A 20,622-nucleotide genomic window follows, 5' to 3' on the forward strand; every position below is an offset into this window, starting at 1 on the left:
CATAGGTGGAAAGGACTTGCCTTTTCTCAGATAAGACTTAGGACTTGGACTTTTGGGTTAATGCTGGAATGAGTTAAGAGGGGGACTGCTGGAAGGGCATGATTGTGTTTTGAAATGTGAGGACATGAGATTTGGGAGGGGTCAGGGGAGGAATCTTATGGTTTGGCTGTGTCCTCACCCAAATTTCATCTTGAATTGTAGTTCCCATAATCCCCACATGTCATGGGAAGGACCCAGTAGGAGGTAATTGAATCATGAGGGCAGTTACCTTCATGCTGTTCTCATGATAGTGAGTGAGTTCTCACGAGATCTAATGGTTGTATAAGGGCCTTTCTGCCCCCTTACTCAGCACTTCTTGCAGCTGCCATGTGAAGAAGGATGTGTTTGCTTCCCCTTCTGCCATGATTGTAAGTTTACTGAGGCCTCCCTAGCCCTGTGGAACTGTGAGTCAATTAAACCTCTTTCTTTTATAAATTACCCAGTCTCAGGTATTTCATCATAGCAGTGTGAGAACAGACTAATACAAGCAGCCAACACACACCATTACTGTGTGTGCATGGCTAATGAGCATGGTGATTATAGCATCCTGGGCATTTCGCATCCCTGAAGTAGGAACTGGGGCTCTGTACCCGGCACCTCTTCTTGTATTTCCTCTTTTCCTCATCTGGAGAGGGATGAAGGAGATTTTTTGCACGAGGTATGTTCACATGGGGAGGTCAGAACCACCAGAAAGGCAATTTTTTTTTTCAAATAATGGCCATCCTTATCGGGGTGAAGTAGTATCTCATCATGGTGTTGATTTGCATTTCCCTAATGACTAGTGATGGTGAGCATCTTTTCATATGCTTATTAGCCATTTATATATTTTATTTGAAGAAATGTCTATTCAAGGTATTTGCCTACTTTTTAATCATTTTTTTTTGTTTGTTAAGCTGTAGGAGTTCTTTATATACTCTGGATATGAACTGATTATCAAATATATAATTTTCTCCCATTATGTGGGTTGTCTTTTAACTGTCTTGAAAGTGTCCAGACTGGGCACAGTGGCTCACGCCTGTAATCCTAGCACTTTGGGAGGCCAAGGCAGGTGGATCACTTGAGCCCAGCCTGGGCAACATAGCAAAACCCCTTCTCTACTAAAAAATACAAAAAATTATCTGGGTATAGTGGCAGGTGCCTGTAGTCCCAGCTACTAGGGAGGCTGAGGTGGGAGGGGCACCTGAGCTGGGGAAGTTGAGGCTGCAATGAGCCGAGATGGTGGCACTGCACTCCAGCCTGGGCAATGGGAGTAAGACCCTGTCTCAAAAAAAACAAAAACAAAAACCAAAAAGCAAAAGATAAAAGAAAAGTAAAAACTGTCCTCCTTTTTTGTTTGTTTTTTTGAAACAGGGTGTCTCTCTGTTGCCCAGGCTGGAATGCAGTGGCATGATCATGACTCACTGCAACCTCGACTTCCCGGGCTCAAGCGATCCTCCTGCTTCAGCCTCTAGAATAGCTGGGACTGTAGGTGTGCACCACCACACTGGGCCAACAGTGTCCTTCTTTGATGCATAAAAGTTTTTTATTTTTTTAAAATTTTGATGAAATCCAGTTTATCTAGTTTTTATTTTGTTGCCTGTGCTTTTGGTGTTATACCCAGTAAATCACTGCCACAGCCAATGTCATGAAGCATTCCCCTATGTTATCTTCTAATAGTTTTACAGTTTTAGCTCTTTGTGTCTTTGATAATTTTTGTATAGGGTGTAAGGTAAGGGTCTAATGTTATTATTTTGCATGTGGCTATCCAGTTTCCCCAGCACCATTTATTGAAAAGACTGTTCTTTCCCCATTGAATGGTCTTGGCACCTTTGTCAAAAACCATTTGGCCATATGTATGAGGGTTATTTTTATTTTATTTTTTTTGAGATGGAGCCTTGCTCTGTTGCCCAGGCTGGAGTGCAGTGGTGCAATCTCGGCTCACTGCAAGCTCCACCTCCTGAGTTCACACCATTCTCCTGCCTCAGCCTCCTGAGTAGCTGGGACTACAGGCGCCTACCACCACACCCAGCTAATTTTTTGTATTTTTAGTAGAGACAGGGTTTCACCGTGTTAGCCAGGATGGTCTCAAACTCCTGACCTCATGATCTGCCCACCTCAGCCTCCCAAAGTGCTGGGATTACAGGCATGAGCCACCACAGTCGGCTGTGTGAGGGTTTATTTCAGGGCTTTCTATTCTATTCCACTGATCTGGATGTCTGTCTTTATGTTAGGACCACACTGTTTTGATTACTGTGTTGAGGGTACTTTATTGAGGGTAGAGTTTTAAATCAGAGGTCACAGCAAATTCAAAGGACTACAGCAGGGATTGGCAAACTTTTTTTTTTGTAAAGGGCCAGATAGTGAATATTTTGGGCTTCACAGGCTGTATTGTATGGGCTGTGTCACAACTCCTCTATTCTGCTGTTGTAGCACTAAAGCAGTTGTTGACAATGCATAAACAAGTAGGTATGGCTGTGTTCCAATAAAACTTATTCATAAAAAGTTAGCAGGAAGGATTTGTCACAAAGGCAGTAGTTTGCCAACCCCTACACTAGATAGAAGTCACAGTTTAGCATTTCCAAAGGCCTGGAGGAAGGCAATGTGATAAGAACAATGAGGAGAGTGAAACATGATGAGGTTGGAGAAAGGGGCAGGGGCCAGATCACAGAGCCTTGGAGACCACAGCAGGATTTCATCTATTCTTTACCCATTTATTCCCCAAATAGCTATCAAGGACCTACTATGAGCTGGGGCTGGGGCTCCATAGGAGATAGACTCTATCTTAGTTCTCACAGGGCTTCAATGTAGACAGGAAGCATAAGCTAAGCATTTTAATATGGTATCCTATGAGTCATGACAGGCTTCTGATGGGATCTCTGCTCAGTGCTTTACCCTACTGCCTTAGTGTATTAGTCCATTCTCACACAGCCGATAAAGACATACCCGAGACTGGGTAATTTGTCAAGAAAAAGAGGTTTAATGAACTCACAGTTCCACATGGCTGGGGAATACACATACCTTTCACAATCATGGTGAAAGGCAAAAGGCACATCTTACATGGTGACAGGGAAGAGAGAAAATGAGAGCCAAGTGAAAGGGGTTTCATCCCTTTGTTTGTGTGTGAGCAACAAGGCTGTTTATTTCACCTGGGTGCAGGCGGGCTGAGTCTGAAAAGAGAGTCAGTGAAGGGAGATAGGGGTGGGGCTGTTTTATAGGATTTGGGTAGGCAATGGAAAATTAGTCAAAGGGGGTTGTTCTCTGGCGGGCAGGGGCAGGGGGTCACAAGGTGCTCAGTGGGGGAGCTTCTGAGCCAGGAGAAGGCATTTCACGAGGTAATGTCATCAGTTAAGGCAGGAACAGGCCATTTTCACTTCTTTTGTGATCCTTCAGTTACTTCAGGCCATCTGGATGTATACGTGCAGGTCACAGGGGATATGATCGCTTAGCTTGGGCTCAGAGGCCTGACATTCCTGTCTTCTTATATTAATAAGAAAAATAACATAAAATAGTGTTGCAGTTCTCCTTATAAAACCATCAGATCTTGTGAGACTTATTCACTACCAGGAGAACAGTATGGGGGAACTGGCCCCATGACTCAATTATCTCCCACAGGGTCCCTCCCACAACACATGGAATTATGGGAGCTACAATTCAAGATGAGATTTGGGTGGGGACACAGCCAAACCATATCGCTTAGTTTAAGTCTTATTATTTCCCTCTGGGACTATTGAAACAGTCTATTCAAACAGGTTTCTGCCTCCAGCCTCACCTTCTTCCTACCTATGCTACAGCATCTATGCTACAGCAAGAGACATTTCTAAAATGCAATTCTGATTGCACTTCCCAGCTTGAAGCTGCGTTGATGGCTTTTCATTACTCTCAGGGTCAAGTCCAATCTGTCAGAATGATGTGGAAAGTCCTGCATAACCAGGCTAGCTGACAGCCCAGGACAACTAATCCTTCACATTTACACACATAAGAACATGTTTGACCGTGATTAAACCTGGGGCAACACCTACATCCAAGAAGAACGTTTGATATCTGTGTGAATCTTGTTGTTGGTGTTTTTGTTTTGTTTTGTTTTTTCTAAGATTGAGTCTCACTCTGTCGTCCAGGCTGGAGTGCAGTGGTGCGATCTCGGCTCACTACAAGCTCTGCCTCCCAGATTCACCCCATTCTCCTGCCTCAGCCTCCCGAGTAGCTGGGACTACAGGCACCCACCACCAGGCCCGGCTAATTTTTTTCTATTTTTAGTAGAGACGGGGTTTCACCATGTTAGCCAGCATGGTCTTGATCTCCTGACCTCGTGATCCGCCCATCTCGGCCTCCCAAAGTGCTGGGATTACAGGCGTGAGCCACCACACCCAGCCTGTTGTTGGCGTTTCTATTGTAAAGTATAATTATTGAGCAAGACTTAGTGATAATCATAGCAAACTCACAGAGATACTCTGTGTCCTGCACTGCTAACTCATTTAGTCCTCACAACTACCCTATGAGGTAGGTAGTATTAGTATTCCCATTTTATAGATTAGGCAACTGAGGCATAAGAATCCTTTCCCAGGATCTCATAGGTTGCACATGTGATAGCATTAATATTGAAACCCAGGAATTCTGGCATGATAATCTATTATTAGGCACACTAACATGCTCCTTTCAGGGGCATATATACTAAAATTGGAATGATACAAAGAAGATTAGCTTGGCCCCTGTGCAAGGATAACAGGCAAATTCATGAAGCATCTTATATTTCAAAAGACAAGCCATGGCTCAAGCCTGTAATCCCAGCACTTTGGGAGACTGAGGTGGGAGAATCAAGAATTTGAGCCCAGGAGTTTGAGACCATCTTGGGCAACATAGCAAAACCCAGCCTCCACAAAAAAATTTAAAAATTCGCTGTGTGTAGTGGCGCATGCCTGTGGTCCCAGTTACTCAGGAGGTTGATGTGGAAGCCTTGAGGTAGAGGCTGTAGTGAGCCATGTTCATGCGACTGTACTCCAGCCTGGGCGACAGAGTAATACCCTGTCTAAAAAAAATTTAAAAATAAAAATAAATGTCACTCCTGTAATCCCAGCACTTTAGGAGGCCGAGGTGGGTGGATCACCTGAGGTCAGTCATTCGAGACCAGCTTGGCCAACATGGTGAAACCCTGTCTCTACTAAAAATAAGCTAGGCCTGGTGGCCCGTGCCTGTAATTCCAGCCACTTGGGAGGCTAAGGCAGGAGAAGTGCCTGAACCCAGGAGACAGAAGCTGCAGTGAGCTGGGATCATGCCATTGTACTCCAGCTGGCCAACAAGAGCGAAACTCTGTCTCAAAAAAAATTAGATAAATAAATAATATACGTATATAAAAGTACACTAAGCCCCCCTCACTAAACCATAAATGTACTCTTTTAAAATATTAACTGAAGCTGTGACTTTTGTTTGAAGGTGTGATCTCTGAGTGGTGGCACTAAAATCACTTGGGAGCTTATTAGAATGCCAGTTCCCATGCCTGGGGCCTGCCCTAGGAAGCAGAATCTCTGAAGTTGGAGCCCAAGGATTTGAGTTTTAGCAAGCTCCCCAGGTGGCATCTAAGCCTGAGAAAGTTTGAGAAGCATTAGTCTCAAACATTTTTTTTTCCTGAGGAGTAAAGACCTTAATGGAGACAAAGCTTAAGACAAACACATGAGTAATTTTGACCAAAAAAGTAGAAATAGGATTATTTTTAATGCAAAGATTTCAAATTATGACATAAAAGGTAACAAACCCTTGTACAGAACAAGAGGTCATCAGAGGTCTTGAGAAGATGCCGAGGCCAGAAAAGCACAGGATGCACCTGAACTCAGAGCAAACCAGCGTTGAGTTTGAATCCCAGCACACCCACAGACCAGCTGTGTGCCTTTGGCAAATTGCTTCACTGGGACCTTCGTTTCTCCATTCAGAGGTTGAAATAACAATCTCCTTGACCCATATACTCCAGGAAAGTTGTGAAAAGTCAAGGGGGATAATGTATGAGACAGTGCTTTGTACAGTTGGATAATGTGGTAATCAGGTTTCATTTTCTGCTGTAACACTTCACAAAACGATATATGCACTTGCCCTTCTCCTGTTCAGGAAGCAGACGGGATTTTGAGTCTTGTAGTTCCCTAGGGGAACTCTTATTTTCTATAGTATCAGCTGCGAGTAGACAGCAGGACTGAGGGATTACTCCAGGCTTGAAAAGAGAGGGAAATGGCCTCATCCGAGAAAACGGGTCCAGAGAGTTGGCAGATGATGGTGGAAACCAGACTCTATGTCTCTAAAGTCATCTGCAGCCTTACAATTTCTACCCCAAAAAAGTCTAGTTCAGACCTGGGATAGCTTAGGCTGATACTCAGCCCCACACATGCTTACTGCCTACCCACCATCTGCTGTTGGATGGGCTGATTACAGCTAGCTTGTATTCTGATCAGTCAGTGCTTATGCTACAAGGGTTACGGTTTTTCATAACACCTCTGATTATAGACCATAACGGAAGGGAATGTTATTTGAAACTTAGTTCAAACAGAAGAGATTCCTGTCTGTCTGGCAGTGGTTCTGAGAGGTGAAACCAGCTGGACTTCCTAGGTCCAGTGGGGACTTGGAGAACTTTTCTGTCTGGCTAGAGGATTGTAAACGCATCAGTCAGCACACTGTGTCTAGCTAAAGGATTGTAAATGCACCAATCAGCATTCTGTAAAAATGGACCAATCAGCACTCTGTAAAATGGACCAATCAGCAAGACATGGGTGGGGCCAAATAAGGGAATAAAAGCTGGCCACCAGCACCTGCAGCGGCAACAGTTCGGTCTCCTTCCACACTGTGGAGGCTTTGTTCTTTCACTCTTCATAATAAATCTTGCTGCTGCTCACTCTTTGGGTCCACACTACCTTTATGAGCCATAACATTCGCCATGAAGGTCCATGCTTTCATTCTTGAAGTCAGCAAGACCAAGAACCCACGGGAAGAAACCAGCTCTGGACACAGTTCCATGGATTCATACCAGGCCTCACCAGGCCTGCACACCCCTCTGACTATCGCTTGTATAGCCCTTCCTTGATTTATGACAAACGGCTTCAGCATGTTCACTAGAACAACAAAATTGGCTGGACATGGTGACTCACACCTGTAATCCCAGCACTTAAGGAGGCCGGGATAGGAGGATTGCATGAGCCCAAGAATTTGAGACCAGCCTGGGCAACATAGTGAGACCCCGTTTCTATACAAAAATAGAACAACAAAATTTACAACTTACCTACTCTGTCTCCATCACACTTTTCCAACTAAAAAAGATACAAGCTACTACTCTAGGAGAACTCCCATGAATGTGTAGGAAAGATGTTATTTCCAGGCTAGGTTTTCTTTTATTCATTTTGTGAAGCTGTGTCTCCTGTCACCTCCTGGCCACCTTTCTCCTTTTCTCCCCACTTTTTTTCATTGCTTTTTTCTCCCCTCAACTGGGTACACAATAGATATATTTCCTCTCCATTCTCTTTTTTCCTCTTGGCTTGTTTCTTTTGGGTTAAAGGCAACTTTCAGATAACTGTATATTGTTTAGGGCAGGAAACATACTGAATTTAAAGAACACTACCAGGCCTGTTACAGGAGGATAAAATACATTCCTATTCCCTGTGCAAACTGATTTTCAACAATGTAATAGATTCATATGCCTTATAATCTTCAATTCCGAATGGTAGGAGAAATAAATCAGCTATTTTTTCTAGCATGCATCATTATTATTATTATTATTATTATTATTATTATTATTTGAGACGGAGTTTCACTCTTGTCACCCAGGCTGGAGTACAATGGTGCGATCTTGGCTCACTGCAAACTCTGCCTCCTGGGTTCAAGTGATTCTCCTGCCTCAGCCTTCCAAGTAGCTGGGATTACCGATGTGTGCCACCACTCCTAGCTAACTGTTGTATTTTTAGTAGAGCCAAAGTTTCACCATGTTGGCCAGGCTTGTCTCGAGCTCCTGACCTCAGATGATCCACCTGCCTCGGTCTCCCAAAATGCTGGGATTACAGGCATGATGATACCGCACCTGGCCATATATATATATTTTGAGATGGAGTCTCGCACTGTCACCACACCCGGCCTTATTTTTAATTGAAGCTGAAATGTTCAGAGTGACCACAAGCCACACCAGATGAGGCATGATATAGTCAGTTAATACTAAAATTACAAAAATTACAAAAGGATTTCTGGCTCTGCTCCAAGTGGCCTATATAATCTAAGGAGAAGTCCAACACCCTCTCTCACTTAGGGCAATCTGGCTTACCACACCTAGGATCTGCTTAACAGAAACCCCAAAGCACAGAGATAGCCATCAAAGTAGGTACAACCAGGAAAGGGATGTTGTCTGATTGTCTTCTCAGGTGCTCAACATAAATCATGTGCTCAGCCAAACACCCTTATCCTGCCTACAATGACCAACCCCTTCCAAAAAAGCAAGAAACCTACAGAGTTTCAGCCCTTTTTACTCAAAGTGTGGTCCATCGAGGTCAGCTGAGATGTGCAGAATCAGAGGCCCACCCCAGGCCCCCTGAGTTCTACAGAGCCTGCGTTTCAGCAAGATCTCCAGGTGATACATATGCACGTTCATGTATGAGAAGTACTGATTTAAGTGACACATTTGTTAAAGCACATATCAAGAAAGAATGAAGATTTTCTAAGAAGTATGAAGATTGAAAAAAAACAAAAACAACTCACCTCAATTATGATGTGTGAAACGTTGGAAGCAAAGCAGCAGATCTCAGTGCAGAGACAGTGGTAATACGGAGAAGATTTCTACACTTGCGAGTTTTCCTAGAGAGACTTCAACCAAGACCCACGCCTACTAAACAGACGAGTATTAGTCCAGGAACTTTCCTTCCTGCCTGCTCTTGGGGCAGGAGAAAGAATGAGAGAGGAAACTTGGCAGCCCCCAAAGCAGATCCTGCAGCTACCAGGGAGCATTGAGGTTTTCCCAGTAAACTGCCTCGAGGAAATGTCCAGAGTGAAATTAACAGCTCTTCTATCTCCTTGGGTTCCTTTTTCTCTACTACTGGCTGACTATTAACCACATTTCTTTCTTGATCACTGGGATTCAAACAAAAGACCTAATGGTTCCAGTCAGCGTGGGATTCTCTTCTGGCATTCCTAGCAAGGGGATAGAAAAGGGAAAGTTCATGTCAGAGAGATATTTTTATATCTTTCTCTTTGTGCCGCGGAATTCTGATGACAGCATCTCCAACACAAACAGCAACTTTATTTTCGAAACGGAAGGATCAAAACCAATTCTAGCGAATGGCTTTGCTCTGTGCGTAAACTTCCTGTGCTTGGTTAACCCTAATGTAACTGAGGGTCTCCTCTCACAGGCCCTGCCTTCTAGCACACACACACACAAAAAAAACCAAGCAGGACTAGGACATAGATTTGAAAAGGAAGTGAATTAAACCAAAACAAAGACAGAGTTAGATTTCAGTGCAAAGGCCCACCAGAGATCTAAAGAGGACCGAGCAGCTGTATACTTGGAGCATGCTATACTTTTCATGTTATTCTTTCCTAAACCAAAAGTAAAATAGGAAGTCAAGACTGTACTAAATAGGCATTTCTCTCTCTCTCTCTCTCTCTCTCTCTCTCTCTGTCTCTGTGTGTGTGTGTGTGTGTGTGTGTGTGTGTATTTTAAATAGAGACAGGGTCTTGTTATATTGGCCAGGGTGGTCTCGAACTCCTGGCCTCCAGCAGTCCTCCCACCTCAGCCTCCCAAAGTGCTAGGATCACAAGCATGAGCCACCAAACTTGGCTTTTTTTTTTTTTTTTTTTTTCTGAGATAGGATCTCACTTTGTCACCCAGGCTGGAGTTAAATAGGCATTTCATATTCTGAAAACATGATAGATGTCAAAAGAAAAAATATGACATTTACTAAGTGCTTCTAATGCCACTGTTCACTGGCCTTGAAAAACTTCTTAATCCAAGCCTCCCCCAAATATAAAATAGTGATAACAATAGCACCTTCCTTACAGAGTTGTCATGATACATTTCATGAGATTCACAGAATCCCGATTACTGAATTTGCCTTGCTGTTAAGTTTTGTTTATATTTAAGTCACTATCCTGATTATTCATTGTGTTGTGCAGTACCTAGGACAAAATTAGGCATTTTGTAAATATTGATTGAAATGAAATGAACGTTTAAAAAATCTTGAAGTTAAGAAATTCCATGTATCTACTTTTATAAATTTATTTTAATATAGTAAAATATGTATAACATAACATTAGGCATTTGAAACATTTTAAGAGTTCAAGTCAGTAGCATTAATTACATTCACCATGTTGTGTCACCATCACTATTTCCAAGACTTTTTTCTCACCCCAAACAGATACTCTGTAACCATTAAGCAATAACTCCGTCAGGGATTTTTTTTGCTTTTCTTTTTAATTTAAAATTTTTATTTCTTGTAGGTACATAGTAGGTATATATATTTATGGGGTACATGAGGTATTTTCATACAGGTATACAATGTGTAATAATCTCATCAGGGTAGATGGGGTATCTACCACCTCAAGCATTTATCCTTTGTATTATAAACAATCCAATTATACTTTTTTCGTTTTATTTATTTATTTATTTATTTATTTTGAGATGAGGTCTCACTCTAATGCCCGGGCTGGAGTGCAGCAGTATGATCTCAGCTCACTGCAACATCCACCTCCAGGGTTCAAGCAATCCTCCTGCCTCAGCCTCCCAAGTAGCTGAGATTACAGGTGTGTGCCACCACGTGTGACTAATGCGTTTTTGTTATTTTTAATTGGAAAATAAAATTACTTTTTACTACAGTCACATTGTTGAGCTAGCAAATACTAGGTCTTAGTTGTTTTGTCTAATTATTTTTTGTACCCATGAACCATCCCACTCCCCCCCACCTCCCCAGTACCTTTCCCAGCCTCTGGTAACCATTCTTCCACTCTCTATCTCTGTGAGTTCAATTGTTTTAATTTTTAGCTCCCACAAATAAGAACATGTTACGTTTGTGTCTCTGTGCTTGGCTTGTTTCACTGAACATAATTACCTTCAGTTCCATCTATATTGTTGCAAACCATAGGATCTCATTCTTTTTTTTCTTTTTTGAGAGAGAGTCTCGCTCTGTCACCCAGGCTGCAGTGCAGTGGCACGAGCTCAGCTCACTGCAAACTCCGCCTCCCAGGTTCACGCCATTCCTCCTGCCTCAGCCTCCCAAGTAGCTGGGACTACAGGCGCCCGCCACTATGCGGGTATTTTAGTAGAAATGGGGTTTCACCATGTTAGCCAGGATGGTCTCAATCTCCTGACGTCGTGATCCACCAGCCTCAGCTTCCCAAAGTGCTGGGATTACGGGCATGAGCCACTGTGCCTGGCCAGATCTCATTCTTTTTTTTTTTTTTTGAGACGGAGTCTGGCTCTGTCACCCAGGCTGGAGTGCAGTGGCTGGATCTCAGCTCACTGCAAGCTCCGCCTGCCAGGTTTACACCATTCTCCTGCCTCAGCCTCCCGAGTAGCTGGGACTACAGGCACTGGCCACGTCGCCCGGCTAGTTTTTTGTATTTTTTAGTGTACCATTCCACTGTGTATATGTACCACATTTTCTTTATCCATTTGTCTGTTGATGAATACTTGAGTTGCTTCCAAATCTTGGCTAATGTGAATACAGCTGCGACAAACGTAGCAATGCAGGTATCTTTTCAATATACGGATTTCTTTTATTTTAGATTTTTACTTTGGAGTGGGATTGCTGGATCATATGATATCTCTATTTTTAGTTTTTTGAGGAACCTCCAACCTGTTCTCCATAGTGAATGTACTAATTTATGTTCCCACCAACAGTGTATGAGGGCTTTCTTTTCTGCACATCCTCACCAGCATTTGTTATTGCCTGTCTTTTAGATAAAAGTCAGTTTAACTGGGGTGAGATGATATCTCATTGTAGTTTTGATTTGCATTTATCTGATGATCAGTGATGTTGAGCACCTTTCATATACCTATTGCCATTTGTATGTCTTCTTTTGAGAAATGTCTATTCAGATATTTTGCCCATTTTATACTTGGGCTATTAGATTTTTTTCCTATGGAGTTGTTTGAGTTCCTGGTTATTCTGGTTATTCCATGTCAGATGGATAGTTTAAAAATATTTTCTCCCATTCTGTTGGTCATCTCTTTGCTTTGTGGATTGTTTCCTTTGCTGTACAGAAGCTTTTAATTTGCTTTGGTTACCTGTGCTTCTGGGGTATTATTCAAGAAATCTTTACCCAGTCCAATGTCCTGGAGAGTTTCCTCAAAGTTTTCTTTTAATAGATTCATAGTTTGAGGTCTTAGGCTTAAGTCTTTAATCCATTTTGATTTGATTTTTGTATATGGTAAGAGACGGGGTCTAGTTTCATTCTTCGGCATACAGATATCCAGTTTTCCCAGCACCATTTACTGAAGAGACTGTCCTTTACCCTCTGTATCTTCTTGGCACCTTTGTCAAAAATGAGTGCACCATAGATGTATGGATTTGTTTCTGGGTTCTCTACTCTGTTCCACTGGTTTATGTGTCTGTTTTACTGTTTTTATGACAGTACCATGATGTTTTGGTTACTATCACTCTGTAGTATAATTTGAAGTCAGTGTGATTCCTCCAGTTTTGTTCTTTTTGCTTAGGATAGCTTTGGCTATTCTGGATCTTTTGTGGGTCTATATAAATGAATCTATATAATCTTTTTTGTGGGTCTGTATAAATGAATATATATAATCTATATAAGATTCATTTTTTTCCTATTTCTATGAAGAATGTCTTGGTATTTTGATAGGGATTGCATTGAATCTGTAGATTGCTTTGGGTAGTATGGACATTTTAACAATACTGATTCTTTGAATCCATGAACATGGAATATCTTTCCCTTTTTTGTATCCTTTTCAATTTCTTGCATCAGTCTGTATGGTTTTCATTTCTTTGGCTAATTCCTAGGTATTTTACTGTATCTGTAGCTATTGTGAATGAGAATACTTTTAAAATTTCATTTTTAGATTTTTTGCTGTTGGCATATAATGCTAATGATTATTGTATGTTGATTTTGTATCCTGCAACATTACTGAATTTGTTTATCAGTTCTAAGAGTTTTTTGCTGGACTTTTTAGCTTTTCCAAATGTAAGATCTTATCATCTGCAAACAAGGATACTTTAACTCCTTCCTTTCCAATTCAGATGCCCTTTCTTTCTTTCTCTCATCTGATTGTTCCAGCTAGGACTTCCAGTACTTTGTTGAATAACAGTGGTGAGATTGGACATTCTTGTCATGTTTCAGATCTTAGAGGAAAAGCTTTCAGTATTTTTCCCATTCAGTATGATTCTAGCTCTGGGTCTGTCATATATGGCTTTTATTAGTTGAGATATGTTTCTTCTATACCCATTTTTTGGGGGGATTTATCATGAAGGAATGTTAAATTTTATCAAATGCTCTTTCAGCATCAATTGAAATGATCATATGGTTTTTGCCCTTCATTCTGATGATATGATTTATCACATTAATTGATTTGCATATGTTGAACCATTCTTGCATCCTTGGGATAAATCTCACTTGGTCATGATGAATGATATTTTAAATTTGTTTTTATATTCAGTTTGTTAGTATTTTGATGAGGATTTTTGCATCAATATTCATCACTGATAATAGCCTGTCCCTTTCAATGATGAAAGTGGGGTGTTGAAGTCTCCAGCTGTTACTGTATTGGATTCTATCTCTTTAGCTCTAATAATATTTGCTTTATATATCTGGGTGCTCTAATGTTGGTGCATATATATTTCAATTGTTATATACTCTTGCTGATTTGACCCCTTTATCATTATATAATGACCTTCTTTGTCTCTTCTTAGAGTTTTTGTCTTGAAATCTATTTTGTCTACTCTTTTTGGTTTCCATTGGCATGGAATATCTTTTTCCATCCCTTTCTTTTCAGTCTATGTGTGTCTTTATAAGTGAAGTGTGTTTCTTGTAAAGCAACAGATCATGAAATCTTGTGTTTTCATCCATTCTGCCACTCTATGTCTTTTTATTAGAGGGTTTAGTTCATTTATATTCAGTGTTATTATTGATGAGTAAGGACTAACTCCCACCATTTTGTCATTTGTTTTCTTGTTGCTTTCCTCCTTTCCTTCCTTCCTGTCTTCCTTTCATCCAAGATAATTTTCACTGGTGGTATGATTTAATTTGTTGCTTTTTATTTTTTATGTGTCTGTTGCATGTTTTTTGATTTGAGGTTACTGTGAAGCTTGCAGATACTATCTTACAACCCACGATTTTGAGCTGATAACGACACTGCTTGTTTAAACAAACAAGCAAAGAGAATAATAAAGATTGATAGTCTACTCCTTAATTTCATCTGCCAACTGTTAAACTTTTTGTTGTTTCTGTTTATATCTCACTGTACTGTCTATGTCTTGAAAGCTTGTTATAGTTGTTTTTATTGGTTCATCTTTTTAGTATTTCTACTTAAGATTGGAGTAGTTAAGTCTACACTTACAGTGTTATAATATTCTGTTTTTCTGTGGAGTTACTATAATATTACCAGTAAGTTTTGTACCTTCAGATGATTTCTTCTTGCTCATTACTGTTCTTTTTTTTCTGATCGAAGTACTTTGTTTAGCATTTCTTGTAGTACAGGTCTGATGTTGATGAAATCCCTCAGCTTTTGTTTGTCTGGAAAAGTATTTCTCTTTCATAGTTGAAGGACATTTTTGCCAGATATACTACTCTAGGGTAAGAGTTTTTTTACATAAGCACTTCAAATATGTCATGCCACTCTCTCCTGGCCTGAACAGTTTCCGCTGAAAAGTCTGCTGCCAGACTTATTGGCGCTGTATTGTATTTACTTGTTTCTTTTCTCTTGCTGCTTTTTGAATCTTTCCTTTATTTTTGATCTTTGGGAGTTTGATTATTAAACGCTTTGCGATGTTCTTCTTTGGGTTAAATCTGATTGGTGTTATATAATCTTATATTTGGTTATCGATAACTTTCTGTGGGTTTTGGAAGTTCTGTGTTATTCCTTTGGATAAACTTTCTATCCCTATCTCTTTCTCTAGCTCCTTTTTAAGGCCAATAACTCTTAGATTTGCCCATTTGAGGCTAATTTCTAGATCTTCTAGGCATGCTTTTTTTTTTTTATTCTTTTGTCTCCTCTGTATATTTTCAAGTAGCCTGTCTTCAAGCTCACTAATGCTTTCTTCTGTTTTGATTTATTCTGGTGGTGAAAGACTGATGCATTCTTCACTATGTCAATTCCATTTTTCAACTCCAGAATTTCTGTTAGATTCTGTGTATTTCAACCTGTTTGTTAAACTTATCTGACAGAATTCTGAATTCCTTTTCTGTGTTATCTTGAATTACTTTGCATTTCCCCAAACAACTATTTTGAATTATCTGTCTGAAAGGTCATATATCCCTGCTTCTCCAGGATTGTTCCCTGTTCCCTTATTTAGTTCATTTGGTGAGATCATGTTTTCCTGGAAGGTCTTGATGCTTGTGGATATTTGTTGGTATTTGGGCATTGAGGAGATATTGAGGTATATGGTAGTCTCCTCACTCTTTCCAGACATTTAAAAGGACTTGGGTGTTGAGATCTAAGACATATCTACATTAGGGGGCACCCCAAGCCCAGTAACAGTATGGTTCTTCCAGACTCATAGAGGTACTGCCTTGGTAATCTTGGATAATATTTGGAATAATTCTCTGGATTAGCAGGCAGATTCTTGTTTCTTCCCTTACTTTCTTCCAAGCAAATGGAGTCTGTCTGTCTGTGATGAGCTGTCTGGAGCTGGGGGTGGGGTGACACAAGCCCCGCTGTGGCAAGCACCACTGGGAATGTGTTGGGACAGACCTGAAGCTGGCACAGCACTGAGTCTCACCCAAGGCCTGGTGTAACCAGTACCTGGCTACTGCCTATGTTTGCTCAAGGCCCTAGGACTCTGCAATCAGCTGGTGGTAAAGCCAGCCAGATTTGTGTCCTTCTCTTCAGGACAGCAAGTTCCCCTAGACCCCATCCTTTTCCAGAGATGCCATTCATGAACCAGGGACTAGAGTCAAAAATCTTAGTAATCTACCTGGTGCTCTATTCTACCGCAGCCGAGCTAGCACACAAATTATGTGACACAGTTATTTCTACTCTTTCCTCACCTTTCCACAGGCAGAGGAACTTCACCCATGGCCATCACCTCCACAGGCCCAAGGGGAGTGCTGCCGGGCTACCACCGATGTTCACCAAGGCGCAAGGGCTCCTCAGTCAGCCTATGCTGAATGCTGCCAGGTCTGGGACTCTCACTCTTTGGGGAAATGGTCTACCTTCTGGCCCAGGGAAGGTCCAGAAATTCCATCCAAGAGCCAAGACCTCTAATTAGGGGCCCCAAGAGCCCACTTGTTACCCCTACCCCACTGTTGCTGAGCTGGTACCTAAGGTGCAAGATCAAGTCCTCTTTACTTTTCCCTCAGCTTTTTTCAAGCAAAAAGAGTCTCTCACCATAGCCACCATAGCTGGGACTGTGCTGGGTCACGTCTAAAGCCAGCATATCTCTGAGTCTTACCCAAGGCCCATGGCAAGTATTGCCTGGGTGCTGCTGCTGATTATTCAGGGCCCAAGGTCTCTTTAATCAGCAGGTGATGAGTCCTCCCAGGATGAGTCCTTCCTTTCAAGGCAGTGGATTCCCTTCTGGCCCAAGGTATGTCTAGAAATATTGTCTAGGAACTAGGACCTGGATCAGGGGCCTAATGACCCTGACTGGAGCCCTATCCTACTGTGGCTGAGTTGGTATCCAAGTTGCAAGACAAATTCCTCTTTACTCTTTCCTCTCCTTTCCTCAAGCAGAAGTAAGGCTTCTCCTTTGCAGCTGAGGGCTGTGCTGCCTGGTGTTGTGGGACGGGTAGTGCAAGCACTCCTGTAGTTGCCCTGGCTGGTGTCTCAGTAGGTCACATGTCCCCCATGTCTACTGGCTACATGCCCAGCTCAGCACTAAGACTTGCCTAGGAGTTGCAGTGCTTATGGCCTAAACTGCCTTTCAAGTTTATTTAGGGCCCCAGAGCATTTTAGGCCATAATGATGAGACTTGCTGGAATTCAAGTTCTGGCTGTTGGGATGGGCCATTCCCCTCTGGCTAGGGCTAGTCTTAGTGCTCCCTCCATGGGCAGGCATCCTTTGAGTTCAGCCCAGTTTTGCTTTCTGTTGTGACAGGGTAGCTTTGAGTTCAATGCATCTCCCAATTGCTGCACTGTCCCTCTCCCAAGTGCACAGATTCTCTCTCTGCACCTGTGGCCATTGCCAGAGGATAGGGATGGGGTGTCAATTCAAGACGGTCTTTCTTACCTTCTTCAGTGCCTCTGTCAGCAATATGAAGTTAAAACCAGGCAGTGTGAGTGCTCACCTGATTTTTCATTCTTAGGAAGGTGCTTTATTTTATATTATCTTTTTCATGACTGCCTTGCCTGAAGGAAGATGCTTTTTTATGTGTAAATAGCTATTAAATTTGGTGTTCCTCTCTGGAGACAATCAGTGGAGCCTTCTATTCACCCATATTGCTCTGCCATCTCTCTCTGATTTTTTTGTTGTTTTTTAAAAAATGGAGTTTCACTCTGCTGCCCATGCTGAAGTGCTGTGGCATAATCACAGCTCACTGCAGCTTCAACCTCCTGAGCTCAAGCAGTCCTTCCACTTTAGCCTCCCAAGTAGCTGGGACCACAGGCTTGCACCACTATGCCTGGTTAGTTTTTTAAATGTTTGACATTTTTTGTACAGATGGGGTCTCATGTTGGCCAGGCTGGTCCCAAACTCCTGAGCTCAAGCAAACTTTCCACCTCAGCTTCCCAAGGTGCTGATATTACAGGTTGAGCCACTGCACCTGGCCAGGGTTTTGTAAATATGAGGATCATTTTTTCATTTGAGAAGACTCCCTCCTTCCTCATGGTAGTATTTGCACTTTAAGTATCCAGGAAGAGAAAGTACAAAATGCCAAGAATAGCATAGATAACTCTTTAATATAAATTTATATTTTAATCACACAACATAAATCTACACACATTTGACATATGTGTGAGATTATTCTTTTTCCCCCTAGAAATGGGGTCTTGCTATGTTGCTCAGGCTGGTCTCAGACTCCTAGCCTCAAGCAATCCTCCCACCTCAGCTTCCCTAATAGCTGGGATTACAGGCATGCCCCACTACACCTGGCAGATTATTCTTTATTCCAGGTAGAAACAAAGTTTAGAACAAACCTTGGTATGAAGTTTCTGCCATTTCTGTGGATATATCTAAACTTCTTTTATTATTTTTTGAGAGAGAGTCTAACTCTGTTGCCCAGACTAGAATGCAGTGGCATCGTCTTGGCTCACTGCAACCTCTGCTTCCTGGTTTCAAGTGATTCTCCTGCCTCAGCCTCCAAAATAGCTGGGATTATAGGCATGTACCACCACGCCCAGCTAATTTTTATATTTTTAGTAGAGATGGGGTTTCGCCATGTTGGCCAGGCTAGTCTCGAATTCTTGACCTCAGGTGACCCACCTGCCTCAGTCTCCCAAAGTGCTGGGATTACAGGTGTGAGCCACCGCGCCCAGACTAATGATACACTTACAAGAAGTTCTGATACAGCTATAGAGGTGGTAGGACTTTTATTTTAAGGTTTGTTCTAAATAAAATAAAGCTAACCTGGCAAATACAGTTTTAAAGATAATTAACACATATTGAAAGTAAATAACTATGATTCTACAGATCAGCTAGACACTGTTTGGGAGCAAAAGGATTTCTGTCCTCCAGGGGTTGGTGTCAAGGTTGAGTTGACAAGACTAACATACATGACCTGAAAAGTGTTGACTGAATGCCATATTGGTTGAGGCTGTAGGTAATTGGAGAAGAGAGCCCAGTGTGGGACGAGGCAAGTTGTGATATTAGATCCTCACTTTCTGCTGATGTAGACTTCATGCCAACTTGGCCAAGATGACCAAGTGAATTCAGCAAAGCTGAGAGAAACTGGGCTCCAGCTCTCATGATTCCTATCTATTCCAGAATAATAAATGTTAGATAAGGCCTTCCTTAAGAAGTAACCAAAGACTCCTTTTCCACTGCGGCAAATCTAAATGATTCCGATTTAGAAAACGCATAATTTTTTCTGACAGAAGATAACACCAGCTTTAATTTTCAAATTTCCTCCCATGTTTCATGTGAAGGAGTTAAGGGCACGCTGCCCCAAAATATGCTGCTTTGGCATGTTAAGTATTTTGAGCTGAAGCACTTGAGAAACAGCTGATAAAGGAAGGGCTCTCTGACCTCCCCTTTTCTACTTAAGAACAGGCCATAAAACTTCCCATGAGAAAGATGCCTTCCGTATGCCAGAAAGACAAGAAATCCTTAGCACCAGAGACTGGGAATTGACATTGAAATGGATCTGTATAAACAAACTTAATAAATAATCCTTATATCTTACTAGTTTTACCCACATTCATATATCTCCCAGTCATTTCCCCACAATTTATTACCTCCAGTCCAAACCCCTTTATCTTGTTATTTCTTCATAAATGTATAATTTCTTTGTCAAAAATGTTTAAAAAGATTTCTGCTCTGGTCACTTCCTTAGAACATCATTTTCTTGTGAAAGCCTGTGTACCTGTAAAAATTTAATAAAACTTGTCTACTTTTCTCCTGTTTATCTGTCTTATGTCTGTTTAATTCTTAGTCCTAACCAGAGAACCTGAGAAGGTACAGGATAATGTGTTTCCTCCCCAACAGATGTAACATGTTATTTTATGTTATTAAATATACTATTAAGACCTTTGTAATTCAATATAGAAAGGTAGAAAAGAAAGGAAAAACTAGAACCTAAATGCCTACTTGCAAGGGTATGAGTAAGTAAAATCCAGCAAATGCATACAACAGAATGTTATGCAACAGTCTGAGATAGAAATGCATGTGCTGAATTGACAAAGACCTCCAATACATATTAATTGAAAACAGCAAGCTGCTAATTAACACAGGGCATAAAAATTCATTGATATTAAAAGACACACACAGACACACATACACACACCTCACAAAAGTATATATTTCTATATGTACCTAGTATTCATTTATTTACAAAATCACCTAGAAAAAACTCTGAAAGACATGCCCCCAAATGGCAACAATCTCTGGGAAGTATGGCATTGGGAGGCAGGATGCAAATATACATCTCTATTATTTAAAGACTTCTCATCCTTTGAGCTGGAGCTGCAAGGTAAAAATAATAACAAATAAATAACAAAAAAGATTTCCCAATAGACATTCATATATTTCCCTGCTTTTCTCAGGGTCAAAATCAAAGAGGGCTGGGTACAGTGGCTCATGCCACTAGTCCCGGCACTTTGGGAGGCCAAGGTAGGCAGATCACTTTAGCTCAGGAGTTCAAGACCAGCCTGGGCAACATTGATGATGGCAGTGGCCTGTCTGGAGTAGCCGCTGTGAGGACACCGGTTGCAGTGGGGGAGGCACAGCCAGGGCTGCATGCACCACGGAACCGGCAGTGCCGGGAACAGGTGATCCCAGCAAGAGCCCCATGCTCTACCGAGTTGGTTGGGCAGGAGCCCACACTTCCT

The 20,622-nt window shown here is 41.6% G+C and overlaps 1 protein-coding gene and 1 non-coding gene across 2 annotated transcripts in view; one reads left to right on the plus strand and one right to left on the minus strand.

Annotated features, from left to right (window-relative positions):
* ABCG2 (ATP binding cassette subfamily G member 2 (Junior blood group)) overlaps positions 1-9,281 on the minus strand; it is a 138,609-nt gene extending 129,328 nt beyond the window's left edge. Inside the window, exon 1 of the mRNA XM_009207155.4 lies at positions 8,731-9,281. The gene's annotated coding sequence lies outside the window, so the exon portion shown is untranslated. The remainder of the gene's footprint in view (positions 1-8,730) is intronic.
* LOC116274261 lies at positions 4,663-4,769 on the plus strand. The gene has a single exon (XR_004182897.1). It is a non-coding gene; the product is annotated as a U6 spliceosomal RNA (small nuclear RNA).
* Positions 9,282-20,622: the final 11,341 nt, after the last annotated feature.

This window comes from Papio anubis, chromosome 3 (assembly GCF_008728515.1).
Source record: "Papio anubis isolate 15944 chromosome 3, Panubis1.0, whole genome shotgun sequence".
In the NCBI taxonomy this organism is placed as follows: Eukaryota; Metazoa; Chordata; class Mammalia; order Primates; family Cercopithecidae; genus Papio; species Papio anubis.